The following is a 19,766-nucleotide window of genomic DNA, read 5'->3' on the forward strand; positions in this document are numbered from 1 at the left end:
TAGCCCAGCACACAAAGGTTGTACTATCAGTTCATTGCAATATGCCACACAGAAAGAACAAGTACAATGTGACCCAGCAATAACGGTCAGCTATTCATATTTCGACTAGTTCTGGTATAAAATTGTCTAAAGAGAACCGTACATTATATTCGGCATTGCCATTCTCTTGGCGTAATGCAGACCATAATGCAGACTCCTCCGTTCGTGTCAGACTTATATGTAACTAGGTCCGATTTTGGAATGGGCAACCTTATCATATCATACGTTGTTACACCCCCCCCCTTCAATTCAATCCCTTTCAGAATGGGGAAAGGTCAAAAAACAATAGAACCTTATACTGTGCGCGGGATGCGTGGGTCGCCCAGCTCCGAAGCAAAAATTCAAAGCTATTGACCTTCATTCACAATGAACATACTTTCTCTGCAACATCCAATGTCAACGCATCCATGAGAACATGATTTTTGAAGCACGGGCACAGGATGAAAAAATTGGGGGCTGTCACTGGTCGTTGTTTGTTGCGCTGCTCTGGTGTATAGGGGAAAGTTGCCAATGACAGAATGCATCCTGCTCTCAAATTATAGACGATGTAACACAAAAACTGAGTCGAAATTTGTCTAGTAATAGGCCCACCTCTGCTTATCTCATGGCCTCCTACCCCATGGCATGTTTTCACAGTCAGTACTTCTTGCGTGTCTAGAAGGTTTTGTAGCCTAGGTCTAATCCCTTTTGTGTGATGTGCAGATATTCAGCTATTTGGGGAACTTTATGGCAAGGCAACTGCCAAAACCCAAAGATTCTTACACACTGTTATCCATTGGTCATTTACACGAAAAATGAAGGTCCCACAGTAGCTCGACTAAACTGTGAAATGTGAAAGCAATCGTAATAATTGTACTATTTTTTTAAGAAAAGGACTAAGAGGACAGATTTCAAAAGACAAATTGCATACTTTATTTGTACAGTATATAAAAACATTTTTGGCAAACATAAAAACAGATGGTAATCATTTGTACCGGGATTTGAACGATTGAACGAGCTCTGCTTTGGGTTGACATGGCACGTTGGCAATGTTTTGTGGCAATGTATCTGTGCTCTGAACAGATTTGTGCACAATTCCATGAGTATGCATATCTACGACATTAACAATAAGATCTTTCCCAAAATCGAATTCCATTTTGTCATATACTGGTTTGACAACCCATTTTCTGCTTCTTTTCATAAAGGCCATAGTGTAGCGAAGCATCCCTAATTTTCCTGCGGTCCTAGATTGTTCGCGGCCTATATTCTCGTTATGCGCTAATACCGCTAGTATGGTCCTAAATTTCATCGCTTGGATGCCGAAATGCAATCTCTTTGGCCTGTACTTTAGGCACATATTGTGGAACACCTCGAAATCTCCTGTGTGACAGAATTCTGTGAGTCCATTCAGATCTCTTGATAGAGTTTTATCAAATACAATCTTCTCAAGGGCTTTGTGTGGAGGTGAAGATGGGATCAACCACTTCTTCTTCCGTGCCTGCTCTGGGGACAAAGGGCCATGTTCACATTGGTGGAAATGTTGGTTTTCTGTCCAGTGGTGAACCTTGGAACAGTGGCGCATTATTGACCGCCATTTTTCCAGTAGAATTTCCACAGACCCATCACAAGTTTTGGAGCTCCACCAAAGATGGTTGCTGAAACACTGGGACCCTTTGTGAAATACTTTCAAAACCTTTTTTTTCCCTGCCGCCAAGATCTTTTTATTGATTGATTTGGCAACATACCATACATCAAATTGATGTGTAATATTTGGATACTGCTCTCTCATTGTCTTGGCTAGTGAAACGTGTCTGTCTGTGGCTATGAGGTCGATTTGCATTCCCCTCGATTATAGACCTTCCAGTGATTTCATAAAATCAAGTTTCTCCATGGCCATTGAGGATTTACATTGGGACACCTGCACAAGCACCGAACTCACAATTTGCTTAGTTTCCATGTCCTGAAAATTGTAGGTGCAGTACTTAGCAGAAAATCCGGGGCTGTCACACTGTCCATCGCCGGCTAGCCCGAACCGTTTGTCGGAGAATGTACTTTGAATAGCCAATTGTTCAATGTTCCAAGTTTCACTAAAGGCAGGAAATAGATAATCACCTTGGTATTTGTAGTATTGCGTTTTAGAAATGAAATGGAGTCCCATAAACTGAAAGAAACTGGATAACTTTGTGAAACTAGAACCATTGAAAAGTAAAGCTACTGCACACAATAGATTGCCAGCTGACAGTTTCCCCAGCATCGGTTGAGTGGACCATGAAAATGTTTTATGGAACTTTTCACAGGTGGCATGTATTTTGAGGTTACTGCTTTGTGTTAGACGAGTCACGCTCACCAGTGGCTTCCCACATACTACCCCTCCCACTGAATGGACACATTTCAGCATCTTTATAATCTCCATCAAGCTGCTGTCGAATATTATGTATTTGGCCTCTTTTATTAGATTGTCATCCGGCAACACTGGTGTTTCGGACTGAACCGTTGTTGACATATCAGCCAAACTGGACATACTATAGTCGATATCTTTGTCTGGTTCATCGGTCAATAGTGTTGATGCTTCAGTCTCTGTCATTTCAACATCTGTTACTTGACCATGGATAGGAGAAATGGATAGGAGAAAACATCAATGTGGACTGTTTTTTGGGGGCCATTTTTTTGGCGGGTGTCGATTGTGTCAAGTGCTCATCGAGTAATGTAAAACTATCTTCAATAAATTCACTTTCACCTTCATCTGGCAGAGCAGGCACATTGTAGCAATGGTCCAAAAACACTTTGCTGGATTCGCCAGTCATATTAAATTCATTTTCTGGCCATTGGACATAGGCATCTCGAGTGTGAACACGCCGCGCCTCAGATAATAGTTCCTCAATGGTGAAAACAGTTTGGCAAGCAGCATCTGTCATTTGTATTGCTGTCTGTGTCTGCATAGTCTGTACTCCATCGGGCAACTACAGGAAAGATAGGAAAAGGGATGTTCAGTGTAAATCCAACATACAGTGTTGTACAATTTACATTAAAAAAAGCATATAATGAAGGCCTCAGCACAAAACAATTGCCAAAAAAATAAAGTGTATATAACTAACCTTATTTTTATTTCTTTTCTTTGAAACCTTCTTTACTCAAACATCACTATCAGCAAGCTGGCCCACCGACTCAGATCCACGTGCCTCCCGTTCAATTTACGGATCTTGTATACATCCCTACAAAAAATAGTATCCTTTTAAAATAAGTCATTTACATTACACATATAATAAGACCGACTTTCTTTCGTTGGATGGTACTGTAAGTACGCATACCTCTGGCTCCGGATCGACTGTAAGGTCTGGTTCCGGAACAACTTCAAGGGATAGTGTAATTGTAGAGGACGCTCCGGCATCTCCCTGAAACACAGTACTTGCATTAGTAAGGATGAAAATATTGGAAACTGGACACACAATTTGGAAAGACGACAAAGATAGATATCAAAAGTAAAGTACGAATGAAACATTGTGTAAAACAATTACACGATATGTAAATATGATCAGATTATCTAGTCCAATTGAACTGCGAAGACCCATACCTCTGGCACCAGATCTACTATGAGGGATGTTGTAATTGTAGTGGATGCTTCAGCATCTCCCTGAAACGTAGTACTTGCATTAGTAAGGACGAAAATATTGGAAACTGGCCACACAATTTGAAAAGACGAAAAAGGTATATATGAAAAGTAAAGTACGAATGAAACATTGTGTAAAACAATTACACGATACGTAAATATTATCACATTATCTAGAATTCTGTGCATAAAACCAGTCTGGAACACAATAGCTAGGTAAGATTACCTGATACACACTTGAAGTGGTTGATGACTCCAGGCAAGACATGGATGTTGAATCTTGTTGCTTCTTATTCGGTGGATATTCATGGAGTTGTGAAGGGAAAGTATTATTTGATTTAGAAATTCCAACATTAAAAAGTGGCATGTTTGGAGACTGTATATGAGACAATTATGCTTTTGTAAATGCATAATATAGCATAGTTATATGTCCCCATAAATCAATTTTCTATGTGGGTTCTCAAAAACAAGGACTGATGTTTAGCAAATTAGTCATTATTTAAACAGCTATTCAATCACATAAATATCGAAAGTATTATAAGTTACATTTACACCGAAAATACAGGCGTAAAGCTAAATCTGGAAGCGTGACTCACCTGTGGCAGCATTTTCACAAATAAAGTCGGAATAGCGTTTGGGAGCAATTTCCGAGTTGTTCTCATTTGATTCCTCTTTGTGTACAAGGATGTGTCGTACATATCTGGGTTGAAGTGCAGGCTGCAGATCCGGTATTGATGACCCCTCTTGTCCTCCAAGACTTGTTTGACTCTACTTTCAAGCTCTTCCGCTGGATATCCGCAATATCTGACCCATTCTCGATCAACAGTCTCAAGGAATACATGCATTGTAATGCCTTCGGATTTGTCATGGGTCTTCGAAGGGCAACCGAAAATAGAGCATGCAGGCATTGTTGTAAATTCTGCAAAATAAAGGTCAACATTATTAGAAAATTATTTTGCATAAAAATGTAAGAAAGAATTAATTGGACCATACATTGTTCATTGCACGCTTTCTTTTGGGCACCACAGCAAAACCAATGCAGCGTGGGTGGCTGTATTATAGGATATATTTCACAAATGATTCATTGATGCTTTCAAAATCAGAACATGTTACTCGTCCCTTGAATGTTCTATCATGAACGAAAAGGAAACATGCTTACACTATAGACACGGTCCGCTAAGGATGCAATACGATGCCAATTGACACTGATAAAATTGATATATCGATAAAATAACAAAAAGAAACTCAAATCAATAGCAATAGGACAAATTAACATAGCACTACTGAGTACGTTACTTCGAAATAGATATAAATTTACAAATGAAGGAGATATGATTAGGATGCATGCCCTTACCTTGACCAACAAACAGTTGGATTCAGCAAGCAGAATAATTAGTGGTAGGAGAACAGGGAGATGTTCACAGGTAGCACACTGACGAGTTCACTCGGAGAGGTCACAGAGTAGCACGATCACGAGTTGACTTGCAGTGCTCAAAGATGTTCTCATGGTAAATATCAAGTGGTTTATAAAGAATAACAAAAAGGGGTGTGTTTGTGAATGAATGACGTGTATATGTCGTGGTATTATGTGTATTGCCGGGGAGCGCCCTGCTTCAAGGGGAGCCTGCCTGGAGACACAGGGTCTGAGGAGGCCATGTGAACAATGGCCCCTGGCCGTAAGATACCTTTTGAAGTGTACATGTTGTTTGGCACCTTGGCCGTTCGCGCCCCTGACAGCACCCCTTGGCAGCGCACTTCCACTGGTGCAAACTGCCTTTGATAGTGGAGGGGGGATGGATGGACCTGGGGCATGCAGACAAGGCACCGAAACACTGCTGAATGGAGACACACTTATGTGTGTTGCCGGGGCGCGCCCTGCTTCAAGGAGAGCCTGCCTGGAGACACGGGGTCTGAGGAGGCCACATGAACAATGGCCCCTGGGCGTAAGATACCTTTTGAAGTGTACATGTTGTTTGGCACCGTGGCCGTCTGTGCCCCTGACAGCACCCCCGGGTAGCGCACACCCACTGGTGCGAACTGCCTTTGATAGTGGAGGGGGGGGGTGGATGGGCCTGGGGCGTGCAGACAAGGCACCGGAACACTGCTGAATGGAGACACACTTATGTGTATTGCCGGGGAGCGCCCTGCTTCAAGGGGAGCCTGCCTTGAGACACGGGGTCTGAGGAGGCCATGTAAACAATGGCCCCTGGGCGTAAAATACCTTTTGAAGTGTACATGTTGTTAGGCACCTTGGCCGTTCGCGCCCCTGACAGCACCCCTTGGCAGCGCACATCCTCTGGTGCGAACTGCCTTTGATGCTAGATGGGTGGATGGGCCTGGTGCGTGCAGACAAGACACCGGCACACTGCTGAATGGTAACACACTTGATTCACTTAAAAACTGAAACAACAATTGATAAAAAATATGTTGTGTTTTATTTGGTTTCTTATTTTGATGGCATAAAAATACTACACATTGTAAAGGTCTGGTTGTAGCTCAGCGAGGGAAAATCCCCTGTACTGACCGCTGTCACTGGGAACGTTTGTCTAATGGCACCAACGACACAGGTGGGTATTACTCATCGAACACGAAGTCCAAGCCTTCCATGAAGCCACCATGTGTACGAACGATAGGCCACCAGCCGGTACCACCTGTGAAAGAGAAAGATACAAACTGTTTTTAAATGACCAAGATAAGTGTATTAAACCTTAGTTGTCAATGACAATTCTTGTATGCAATGTCATTTTTGCCAGGACAAATGCTAACTAGACACTGCACAATATTGAATGACTTTTATACAACTATTACTAGAGAATTGCAAGACTAAACTGATATGACAATGATATATTGAAGTTACGAGAATATAGGGGACAACCATGAAATAGTAGTGGCCTAACTGACATCACAACCAGACTATACTTACTCATTACTGGGATTACGAAGGCAAACTGTTGCGCGAAATTCATGCATAAGCACCATCAAAATCCTCAACACGGACCGTGTGAGGCAGGCTTCCATGAAGTCTGGCAGCTCGGTAACGCATTGCGTCTGTGGATCGCCTTGCGATATGTAGGACAAGCATCCTAAGTGTTCTCGCACCAGCAGTTCTCCTCCTCGGATGGCATTAGCGCGCACCGACTGCAGGTACACCAGGTGGAAACACCGTCCATGTGACTAGGCCCAGGCTCTTCGTCTGTTGAAACATCTGCCCAACTGTCGTCCAAAGGCCCATCATTTACGCAGCTTTCTCTTTCCAGTAATTCCTCCTCGGAATACTCGGGCTCGTACAGGTAGGGCATTATTGTTGCCATTGTGTGGTAAACAAATGAAAATAATTTATAGCAGTGGTACTGGTATCTGTTCACACGGGCTACAAGCAACGAAGGTAGCTGACCGGAGCACAGAAATGAGTCACAGAATACTCAAAGAAATACAGTGAGAGGAATGGAAAAGAAAATCTGCTGTTGTGTGTTGTGAAATGGTCTGTTTATACTTATCGAAGAAAGAGGCTTCCTGCCGTTTCCATGGTGGCACATCATTAGCTGAAGCGCAGAGAATGTTGACACGAGACATGCTTTGGTGTTGTGCAATGGGCAGTACGCGTCTAGTGATATCAGGCTCAGGGGCGGGGGATATGATTTAGTGCTGCAAACGCAGGTCACCCAGGGCGATGAGGCAAGTGATAAGATTATCACAAGATGGCCCCTGCACCGTCCTGGGAAGATAGCTTAACGGCAACGTGCGCGCCTTGGAAGCAAGACGACACGAAGCAACACAGGTTCGATCCCCAGGTCCACGCTTAGAAACCTCTGGGTGTTTAAGCGCGTTATAAATATGCAACTAAGACAAAAAAAGAACAATTACGCAACTCAAAAAACAAACAATTCCTGTAACAGCACCTCGGTGCCCGCGGCTGTGTGAGCGCTTTAAAAATGCAAAAATAAAAAAAAAATGGTCGCGCCCTGCTGCCTAATTTTGCTTGTGTTCAAGAGACGAAAACTCGGGTAAGGTGCATAGGAAATGTTTGTACGATCGATCGATTTATGGTTAAAAACACATGGCCGAACCATAGGGACAATAATATTTCTGACCGAACCATTCCTTTAATGGAAGCCGTTATGTTTATACAGCAATATTTTTGTGGGATAATATGTAGTAATACTGATTCCACACGTCTCAGGAGCCCCCAAGGTATTAATACCACAGGAAACTCTGATTGTGGAGGCTCAATGTCTACTCCATCTGACCATGTGCAGATTTGCAAAGCACTCTCCAGGCACGAAGCGGCGTGCAACTAGAAGTAATGTTTCCTGATCAACTGCAATGTACTCAAAACCCCAAAAGTGTGCAGTGCCTGCAAAGACTATACCTAAAGTTGGAAGGTGTGAGGTTTGTGGCAAGCAGATGGCAAGAAACTACCATGAGCTGCATAGCAGGTGGACTAGTAGGATTCACAGAAGAAGTGATATATAAAGTGAACAATGTATGCAGCAGGTACTGGAATGAGCAAGTGGCAAATCTCTTGTGGATGGAGGCAATGGAGAAACCAGTGAAAGTGCAAAAGCAGGAAGAATATGAACAGTGCTTTTACAATGAAGGGAGCGTCTTTGTGGGGACCAATAGTAGGTGCAACAAGACATTGTACATCCCAGATCTCAAGAAAGGGACAGCAGCCACGATGGATAACTATTGGGTGTGCGGCAGGCATTTCTGCACATGGAAGGGCACCTGCTTGCTGGGTATTACCCAAATTGTTCGTTTACAATTGTTCGAATGAACAATTGACCGAATTTAAAGGGTCACAATTGACCTTTTCACAATTGACCGAATATATATATATTGGTTTGGTAATATATATATATATATATATATATATATATATATATATATATATATATATATATATATATATGGGCGTTGGGGGGTTTGGCGTATGTTTCCCCCCACATATATGGTACAATTGACCTTCACAATACGGTCAATTGTGAAAAGGTCAATTGTCATTCGAACAGTTGTAAAACGAAGAATACAACCGCTTGCTGGCCTCATTTCACTCAGCGCTCCTGGTGGTCCTTCAAGAACATTTGTGTTACCAGGTGGCTTGTCGGTTTGAACATCTACACCAGGATCCAACATCCTCACCACAGTGCCACCGCAGAAGCCCATATGCTGTATCTTGCCAGAGAAGGAGAAAAACAAAAATTGCAGAGGAGAAGTTCAAATTATCTATCCCAAGATTCCTCAAAATTACTCAAAGAAATACCAGATCAATACCCACTCTACAGCAAAGAAGAAACCTTTTTTGAATCACTATTGCTACTGGGAGTGCAGACCGCTGTGAATGCTAAGTGGCTTCAGATTGTATGGTGGGAAGTGATCCAGCTGGCCAATGAAACTGAACAAGGCCTCAACACAATCAAGATGGAAATATGTGCAATCCAACTGATGTTGCAGCATCGCTACATGCAGGACCTCTTCATGGGCATCGAAGGAGGGGTCTGCAAAAGATTGGCGATTCATGTTGCACCTACACACCTCCTAATTATGCAGAAAATAGGTCAGACACCAAGATAATAGGGGCCCTGCACATCCTCTGCACGCATATGAAAACAGAAGCTGGGATACAGGAGAGTGATTGGTACGACAACCTTTTTTTGTGGGCACCATCGTGGATGGGGGCTATCGTGAAGATGTTGGTTCCTGTGATCATGTTAAAGTTGGTGATGTTCTGCACCTGCCAGGTGGGGCTTCGATGCTGTGTCAAAGCAGTGCCTAGTAGCGCAATGATGATGGTCTCATTTGGGGTACAGGAGGCACCTTGCATTAAAAAAACAGTGCAGTCCAAACTGACGACCCAGATAAGCCACATATGGTTGTAATAGAGCAGCACCTTCAACCCCCAGGCACATCCACATTTTCCCCACCTGAACCAGAGAATTACACAAACACTGGGTAGATTTAGCAGGGGATGGAGTGTGTATATGTTTGACATGTACCCCTGAGAAATACTCACAAGCAGGGGAAAGTTTAAGGTCTGTATGTAGGGCATGGGTCCCAAAGGAAGGGTCACTTCCATACTTAAAGGCTCAAAGATTGGAGACGGAAAGAAGGGTAAAGAAGGACAGGGAACTCACATGGGAATTTGTTAATGTAGCATTAACGAAAGGGGGGAATGTTGGGAAGGGGGCATTGCCCCAGGCCCCCCAGTGCTTTCGGGTGCAGCAGAGGCCTGGGAGTGTGCACTAGGGGCTTGGGGAGGTTAAAAGGGGGAAGAAGTGTCGCTAGGGATATGGTGCGAGGAGGGTGGAGAATGATTTAGCCATACAGTATATAGGGAATGAAAGGCCATTTTAGATAGTATCACCCTATTGAAATTGAGGCCGAGTTCTACGCTACAGTCAGGGCTGCAGCTCAAGCCTCCCACACATGGAAATAAGTGTATGTATGCTAGAATAGGGAATATATTGTAGCATGGGCACCGGTGAGGAAGGCCAGAGCTACAGAGATTCATAGACTCACAATTGTCTCATATTGACAGCCTTCGTATCCCAGAAGGAATGCGCCCTGCAAGACGCGAGGGGCTGAGAGCTCTCTGCAAACAGTTATCACACAAGAAGGAGGGCACGAGCTTCTGACCTTCCACGGTCCAGCTCTAAGCAATAGCACCCAGATGCCCCATCCCAAGACCCCCAGCATTCCAAGGTACCAGTCAGTCTCCAGCCACCGACCATAAAGCTGTTAAACTTCCAATCGATCAGAAAAGATCTGAAAACAGGGATCAGTTGTCTCCACCATAGGCCACGTGATTTGTGTTGCGAGGTGCCGGGAGGGGTGTAACAACATAGCCAAAATGAGGGTGAGGAGCTTTGAATGGGCACTGATGTGTCTGTATTCGAGTTAGTGTGTGCGATGCAATGACCTCAACGTATCCTCTTAGCCCTTGTCTGCAGTATCAGGTGAACATCAGGTTAGGGATAGAGTTTGCATAGTTTTTCTCCACATAATCACCAATTAATTGTAGCTTCATGCCTGATGACACACAAGGAGGAGCCCCCATGGAAGAAGATGGACAGAAGGTGCTGGACCCAATGGCCTGGCAACCCTTATGGAGCAGGTAGCCTATGCATAGGGTCACGCCAACTAGCCATGTGGATTTGTACATTATGTAATTTACGTCACTGATAACGCTGTGTGCCTTCATAAAGTGTTGCTCATGCTGATTTTACTAGAACGTTGTGTGGCAGCAGAGTTCTTTACTGGCTCATTTATATTTTTGTGGAAATAAAACTGTTCTCCCTGCAAGAGGTGTGCTGGACTCTTTTCCTTAGTAGGTTGCATTTTTTCTTTTGGAGCATTGAGGGGTTTCTCTACAGATATGCAGGTTTTATTGGCACCAGAGCTTTCTACTGCATGCGTAAGGGGACAACACATCATGATCCCCTCAGCATTCACTCATGTAGGCCTTAGATATTGTGCAGCAGATTCGACTGGATCCTGTACTCTGGGGCCCATAACGTACCGTTAAGAGATATTTTATGCTGAGCTGAATTCAGCCAGAACTATTGCATTAGAAAAAAAGATTACAAAACATGACGCTCCAGTTTGTGTTGAATGTTCAATGTGTCCCCTTTCCTGAAAGAGTGCCTGTGTCGTGGTGGGAAGACCTAAAGACCTAACATTCCCCTCCCTATTGTCCGGTGGTTCACAGTTTCATCTGTGGTTCACCGTCCTCCATTCTGAAACAGGTGCATTATTAGGTATGTGAGAAATGCCTGCCGAGTGAGGCAGGGTGAATTGTGGTACAGGTAGGCATGTGTCTTAGTATCTGTGTCTGTGTTCAAAGGAAGGTGGGATAGTACAGAAGGTCATGGACGGAAAATTAAGCTAATTTTTCTCAAGAAGGCTTTATTACTAATCAGTGTTAATACGCAAGCACAAACAATACAATCTGCATCAACCACAAGGCACATACTACTCTGCTGCAAGACCTGCAACCATGCTCTGTTGTTGTCAGTACTACATGCCCCACAGTGCACTGCGCTGGTCTAATGTAAGACGTTGAAAGCAAATCTGAATGTCTCAGCCCTTTATCCTGAGAACCATCATTCTGGTATCCTGTCAGACTTGGAACCCTGTATGCAGTTGTGAAGCTGTGTTAAAACGTATTGTTGGATATCATGCAAGCAAAATGATTTCTCCCACATTGCACCCCTGGAAGGCCTGAGACCTCAATACACATGTTTTAAACCCTTGATTCTGTCATTCTTCATAACGTGTCGTCAGACACCTCATCTTCCAACATGCCACTGAGCTAAGGAAATTGATATTGCACGTCCTAAGGTTTCCAGAAGTAGGTTGAAGCAAGGTCATTAGGGTCAGGAGATGGGACCTCCTGCAAAGCGGCTCCCAACTCACTAAGTGCATGCACAACCAGCGCTGACCCCTTACTCATGAGGATTTCAACCCTCGTTTGTTATATCCTTGTTTCTGTGAAACTGCCCTCGACAGTGTTCTATTTCGAAGCCTGTGCTTGTTGGTAACTTCATTTTTAAACGGTGTGGAAAGCTTCTTGAAAAGCGTCAGGACTGCATTTGGAACTCTCATGGACGGGAGCTGTACTTTAAATGTGCACCTCTGCGCAGTAACACAGTTGTTTTTTTGTTGTCCAAAAACTGCATATTTTGAAACCATGTTGAAAAATCTCTATTAGTTCCTTGAGACCGGTTGGCTGATTATTCTTTGTGTCCTTGAATTCTAGAAAAGGAAAAACCACAGGCAGCAGAATAAAATTCAAAGCCAGAATTTGCGACAGATTAATATCTGACAAGAGATAAGATAGTGCCGTCCAGAATAGATGCTAATAGCTACCTCAGTGGCTGTGACAGATGTCCACCTGATTGGTGGAACACCCTATTTTTTAGGAATATAAAGAATGTCACATTATTCTGCATGAGAGTAGTCTCTGCCACACAGACACAATTGCATGATGCACTCTCTGCCTAAAGCATGGTGTTAGTGGTTTTTACTTGCAGGGCCTGCTAGCCCATGGTTGCATAACTAGTTCACTAACATTCATATAATTGGCTACATCTGCTAACTAAAAGCAGCAGATGTTTGTCAAGATTACCACCTTTCAGAAATAAAGTTATATGCAGAAGGAACATTATTCACATGGAATCTTCAATAGCGGTTTCCTTATACTTTCTTTTAAAACAGTGGTCTTCAAACCTTTTTGTCCTGGCCCCCTTCTAAGAAAAATTTGGTAGGTCCCACCCCCCCAAAAGTGCCAAATCGACGGTATGTACAAGTGGCTATGAACTATTGCACGTCATCACTGCAGCCTACTCCCAGTATAGTCCCTGGGCTCCTCCAACTGCTCCCTCATCCCACTCCCACCCAGTCCCCGGGCTCTCCCCACCCCATCACAGACCCTGGGCTCTCTTGACCCTGCTCCCACCACTACCCCAGTGCCCCTGCCCATCCTGCTCCCACCACAGTCTCTGCGCACCCCCACCCCGTTCCCAACACAGTCTGAGGGCCAGTGGGAGCTGGTGAATTTTTTAACTGGCGGGGCATATATATTTCCCACAAAAATGCCATAGAGACTGAGTGCAGCAAGGGAGCCGGAACAAACAAAGGTGGGGGATTGTGGGGGGTCTCCCCCCGTGTATTTTTAAAAAGAATACAATAAAATGTTGCATTTTAGAGCATACTTACAAAATAATTGCTAAAAAAGCCAAACAGGTTGCAATTGGCGCTGGGGGGCAAGGGGCAAAGCATGGTATTTTGGACTGGACATCTATGATAGATATCCAGTAAAATAAATATGATCCCTGTCCTTTGGGCTCCACAGCACCTCAGAGCTAATTTTGGCAGGTGTGTAGAGGGATTGTGCAACAAAGGCATTTTTAAAATGCCTTTGTTGTACTACCCTCCTTCCCCCTTTACGCCCACTCGCCAAAATCAGCTCAACAGACCAAAACACACACATATTCACACAGCAATCACTCTATCATTCATATGAACACCCATCACCATACACTCACTCCTAACAGAAGCATATATGCATCCATACAAATATTTAAATAAAAAATAAATGAACATAAACGTTCCTTCTGCAGGGGCCTGCGCACGGGTGCTGAAATACTCTGCTCAGGTTGCTCTGTCCGTATGTGCGAGGAGGCGCAGGAGCTCCCCCTCGCACAGACATGCAGTGCCTTAGCCAGCATTTCCAATGAGCTATGCAAGGCTGACGAAGGAAAATGCCCCCAGCCTTGCATGCTCAGTGTGCATGTGCGGCTGGGGAACTGACCTGTCAAAAGGAAAAAGTGTTTCCCTTTGACAGTCCAGCCATCCCAAGAGCACACCCTCAGCTGGAAAAGGCCACTGAGGGAGTGTTCAGTGTTTCACTGGGCTGGCTCCTTGGATCCTCCATAATGGGTGAGGGGGCGGCTGGGTGGACGCCCGCTTGCCCACTATGGATGAGCCGCCGGGCTCCGATTGGCATATAGTGCAAAAGGGCAATGCCAGTACCAACATGCAAAATACTAGTGTAGGCCAGTCAAAATGGGCCTGTTTTTTGGCCAATGTGGGCCAGTTTGATGAGTTGCTTCAATATGCAGCTATTAGCTTTGACCATTGTTGCTAAATACATATTCTTTAAATATCACAATGTGCTTACATTTTAACAAAAAACACCCCATTGGGTACTATTCAAACAGTCTGTGACTAAAGGAATGAATATCCATTTGCAACTGCGAGCTACTTTTTCATTGGTACCTGAGACAATTTTGTGGTTCAGTCCGACCATGTGAGCCGCCTCAGCCCATTTCCTCCAAGTTATAAAAAAAGAAAAAAGGAACACATTTTATTTTATTTTACATTTCATGCTGGGCTCTCGCACCCTCCCCTTGGGATGCGGCCGCGCCCCACAGTTTGGAGACCTCTGTTTTAAAAGCACGTTGGCATTAGGAAAGTGAAGTAAAATAAAACATTTTCCATTTGGCACCCATGACATTATCGTCACAAAAACGATTAGAGAACGTTTAATATTAACCCAGACGACCCTGTCTAGACAGAATGGGGTTTGCTTCTAAAAGTGTCCTTGTCTTGAAAAGATGTGCTTATTTTGAATGTTGTGACATGTCTGGTGGTGTAGCACTGCCACCTCACTATATGCATGGGTAATGCTCATACATATAAGGAAGCATGTTCACATAGGAATCTGCTGCGATGTGAAAACATTTAAAGTTACAGTGGACATCATAGCCAAAACATAAAAGTGCTAACACCTACCTGTCTGTAATCGAAGCTGAGTTTGTGTGTGGGCTGGGAAACCCCATCCTAAGACATGGAGTGAATTATCCTGCACCCCTCGCCCTCTCACAGAAGGGACACCTTCTGACTTTGGCACATCTCATGAAGACCTTTGTACTCCCACGTGGCATTTTCACAGTTCATTCACTTATAAATGTTAGACTTGAAAGGACTGGTGAAGCCACATCTGACTACTGGATGTAGCAGATCATGGGGAAGTCATTTGGGAGGCAGGAAATGGGTAGAGCAATTTAAGGCAGGGAGCTTGAAGCCAGTGAAGATCACTTCCACCATTTCAGAATTTCCCAGCATTGTAAGAAGGTGCCACCCAACTCCACCGGAATCAAATAACTGGGAAATTCAGCACCATAGGGAAGACACTCTACGAGGGAGATGTCCACATTGGATCCTAAAGTAGGGCTTGTAGGCCACCAATCCCCAATAGAATTAGAGAATGTAGGGTCAGAGAGACCATCTCTGCTGATTTGTTTTGCTTTTATTTGATTTGATTTGTTTGGAAGCAGGTTTATTGAGTACACCTACACTTATGAGTCTCTTAGCACTAAGTCAATGAGGAGGGCAGACATAGAGATCCTCAACTAGTTAAGAGGCAGGTTTGCAATCACTTGGTAATTGAAAATGATTGTCCATAATTACTGTTAGGCAGAATCACCTCCAATACCCTTTGGGAACACTACAGGCAACTAGGACTACAAGTGTAAGCACACTTTCACCTTTGGTACACGCCTGTACTACACAGTAAAGTGGTAGTGATGGCTGAGCAGCCAGACTTATCTCAAGAGTTTAAGTGAGCAGTAGAACAAGTTACACAAAGGACCAACAAATACAGTGATTCAAATATACACTTACTCAAGGTTTCTTGGTAAAAGCATATACATTTATTTGCTCAGTCAGTTAGAAAACATTACACTAGCATAAGCAGCTCAATATCACACACTAATAAACCACAAAAATCCAAACGGTAAGTAATTGAACAAGTTTAGCTCCAAAATGAAGTGGGAGCAAAATGGCACTTCGAATACTTATAAAAGGGATAAAAAGACAAGGTTATAAAAATAGACAAGGGGGCGTGGCTGGGAGCCGACTGTACGGCATGACTCCATGAACGCTCCTGGTCAGCCCCATCGTGGGAGCAAATCTTTGCGGGTTGGAGCCTCCACTGAGCCCCACAATTAGCACAGCCAAGGCATGAGCACCCAATGCCTCCAGCAAGCTATTCGGGAGCTGAATAGGCCGACCCAGTGGCCTAGCGGGCGCTGGGCCCGTTGTGATGCTTGAAATGCATCGGAGGGACAGGGCCTCCGTATCCTTGTCTTTTACTGCTTTTTATGGTGTGTTCTGTTGTGTTTTGCGCACAGGATTCCATGTGGGAATACTGGCGGTGCAGCTCTCTCTTTTGGTTTGGTGTACAGACCCATGGGATACCCTTATGGCACCCATGGGTGGGGGTACAACCCCGTGCCCCTAGTGTATGTTTTTGGGCACCAGTGTGTGGCCCACAGAGCAGGGTATGGGCTGATGGCAGCTCCATGCTGAATTTGACAGATGCTCTAAGTATCCTCCATTTTGGGATACCCAGGCCCTGCCATTGGAATCAGTTGATTCCTGATCGGAAACAAGATAGCCCCCATGGCCTCTTGCTTTCTATTGCCTGTTACCTTGTTTTCCCAAAGTCCTGGGAAGCCCTGACTCTGTCCCTTCCCCCTGACCGGCTGTTGGGTGTAAGTTCCATATATGGTGTTGTTGTGAAGTCCAAGCCAGACTGACTGGAGCCTTCCCAGTGACTGTATGTTGTGGGTACACCCTGTGGGTGGGACCTGGGTCAATGGAGTGTGTGACGAATACGCATTCTGTGTTGTGGGTGTCTAGTATCTGGTGTTTGACACAATGACTGAGACAGCCCTGCCCGAAACTGGTATGAATGCAGTGTGGAGTGTTGAATGGCTGGGTACTTGTCCTGTAGTATAATTTATTGTGTTTTGGAGTACAGCGCCACTGAATGTGATAACATTATTGCCCCAGCACAGATAGCCAGCCCTGTGTTGCAGCATGACATTTGGGTATGCAAATGGAGACAGGCTGCAGATTTAAAAGCACCAGAATACATACATATATTTTTTTTCTTTTTTCTCATATTTGTGAAATGCCTCATTTACAGGAGACTACATTACCTTTCTAACTGACTTAATTAACAAATACTAACAGCAGTACTAAATTAATAACATTATAATGTGCTCTCCATGTGGAAAAAGAGGCAGAAAAGACATGCTCTGGGAGTCATTTTAAAACGTGCATTTAGGATTCTTTTTCTCTTTTTCTCTCTGTTCACTGTGTTTGCAGGAAGCAAAATCTGCATGCCAGGAAATGTGTTTAGATACAGTGTCTTACTGTAAACATCAAGCTATTGTGGAAGGAAGAAGGATACAGTCTTTTGAATTTGATTGGTGCAGAATATCTGCAGATAGGCTGCGTAAGCAACAGAGGTTTGCTGGACAAAAAAAAAGATCAGATCGCTTTGGCTGAGCTGCCATGAGGAGTTCGTTTTGGCTGAGCTGCTGACACGGACCTTCAGAGACTGGGCATTCCTGGTCTCACTTGGCAGCGGCTTGAGAACTGCATGTTTTCGCTGTGCATTTCAAATTGCAAGATTACGAGGACAACCTTGGGCCCATTCCTCGGAGGCAGCAAGCCAAGGGAGGTCGCGTGTAGGAGAGCTACAGATAGCTGGTAATTATCTAAGTGAATTGAGATTGTGTGCCGTACAGATGAAATGTTTCTATAATATCAGGCAGGGAGAGTAGCAATAGGGAATCCCTGTGTTTAATTGCCACGTTATAATGTTGCAAAGTGAATGTTGTTCCATTGCTGCAGTTTTTTCTTCTTCTTGTTACAAATAATGTGGAGTGAATTTCGTTTTATTACTGCATTTGTTTTCTCTTCTGTTTGTTTCAGAGAACACTGTATAGCAAGAAGGGTAAGGTATTATTTTGAAATGCAATTGTTTACAATACAAGTATAACATACACAATCTGTGTAGGGTGTTTTTGCTTTTGTCTTTTTTCTTTGGTGCATCTAAAATAATATATTGGGAGAAGGGGAAGATGTTTAGGTAATACATGTGTCATGTTTCCCATACAGATGGAGTAAGTTCATTAGCAATTATAAATAGCAGTGTGCGTGTTTCCACTCAGTGTGTGTGTCTTCTGAGTGGAATATAATACAATAGTTTTTGCTGGGCGTACATGAATCAGCAAAGAGGCCTATGGAAACATAATTCACTAATGTATATATATTAGTGATAATACCACAGGTTATGGAGAATGCTATATGTGAAATTGTGGTATTTCTGAATGTAGGTCCGAGGCCTCTAGAGATCACATGAACAGTCTAAACAAAAGAAGGGGGTTTTGTATGTTGGGGCCACAAATAAAACAGAAAAATTATGCTCACCAAAATACCACCAACAATGATGTATACCGCTAAATGATCCTGTATACTGTAATAAGGAATGGTCCCTGAAAGGAAATAAGGCCAAACCCAATCTAAATGCAAGGAGTAGTCATTGTCAAATTACCATTATTTTTGACGGTAAGAAAATAGCACCGGGCCCCAAATCTACACAAAATACCCAACATATTTATGGTGCGTTGCAGGCCGGGAAAGTGATCATAGAGCACCTGCTGGGCGTGGCAAGTGTATCTCACACTATCATTTGTACATTAGAGGGAACCCATTTCATATTAGCAGTGTGTCACTAAAAACAAATTTCAGAATGTCTCAAATAGAAGCCACATTCTCAGAGCTAGTGCAATATTTAGAGGCAAAACTATATGCACATGGGACATGGTCATCAAACAATGCCACAGAATGACACAACCGCATTTATGGTGAAGTGCAGAAAGAACCACTAGACAACATTTTTGCAGAAGGCAGCATAATTCAGGTCTGCCTTCAGAGATTATTAAGTGCAACTGTTAAACATGCACAGAAAGATTGCCTGATACGGCTATGCACCAAGACCAGGTTTATTTTGAATAGGTCCCTGCGAATGCAAGAAAATGATGCTAAGCTGATTAACAGGTTAAAAGCTGACCTAGATGGGGCAAGTAAAAAGGAGGAAATGTTAAGAGCAGAAGTAGAAGGATGTCAAAAAGACATGCAGTTAAAATGCAGAGATTTTAATATTCAATTGTCCAAAAGCAAGAAACAATTTGAGGACAGTGAACAAGAATTCGTACACTTAAAAGCATTGGTGGACCACATTAGACAAGATAAAGATGAGATTGTTTCAGAAATGCAGATTTTACAAAAAGAACATTATGAAAAGGAAAGTGATCTCCAAAATGCAGAACAGGAAATGGTTAAAATGTTTCAAGAAAGAAACAAGAGAAACAAAGAATTCAATGAATGCCAAATGCAAATGTGCGACATGCAGGAGGTAATTAATAAAATCAGCGATGAAAACAACTATTTGCAAAATGAGGCAGACAGGCTCCTTAAGAATTTTAAGGATTTGGAACAGCAAATATGCATTTCCAGGTCCCAGGTTAGACGGCAGGGCACCACATTAAATGGAGTTGAGGTTAATTCTATTTCTACCGAAAGAGCCAATGCCCCAGTGATTGGGCCGGTGACTGAACTTGGTTGCAGCGCCCTTGCGGGATTTGATGCACCCATTGGGGGCCGCCACCAATCCCATACACCTGGAAGCAGGGTTGAATCACCAAGTAGTGCAATTCCATGCATTGCAACAAGTAGCCCCATAAAGATAATGAAATCCATCAAAGCCCTGATCAAACCATTT

Source organism: Ambystoma mexicanum, chromosome 11 (genome assembly GCF_040938575.1).
Source record: "Ambystoma mexicanum isolate Mex_15411 chromosome 11, UKY_AmexF1_1, whole genome shotgun sequence".
Lineage (NCBI taxonomy): Eukaryota > Metazoa > Chordata > Amphibia > Caudata > Ambystomatidae > Ambystoma > Ambystoma mexicanum.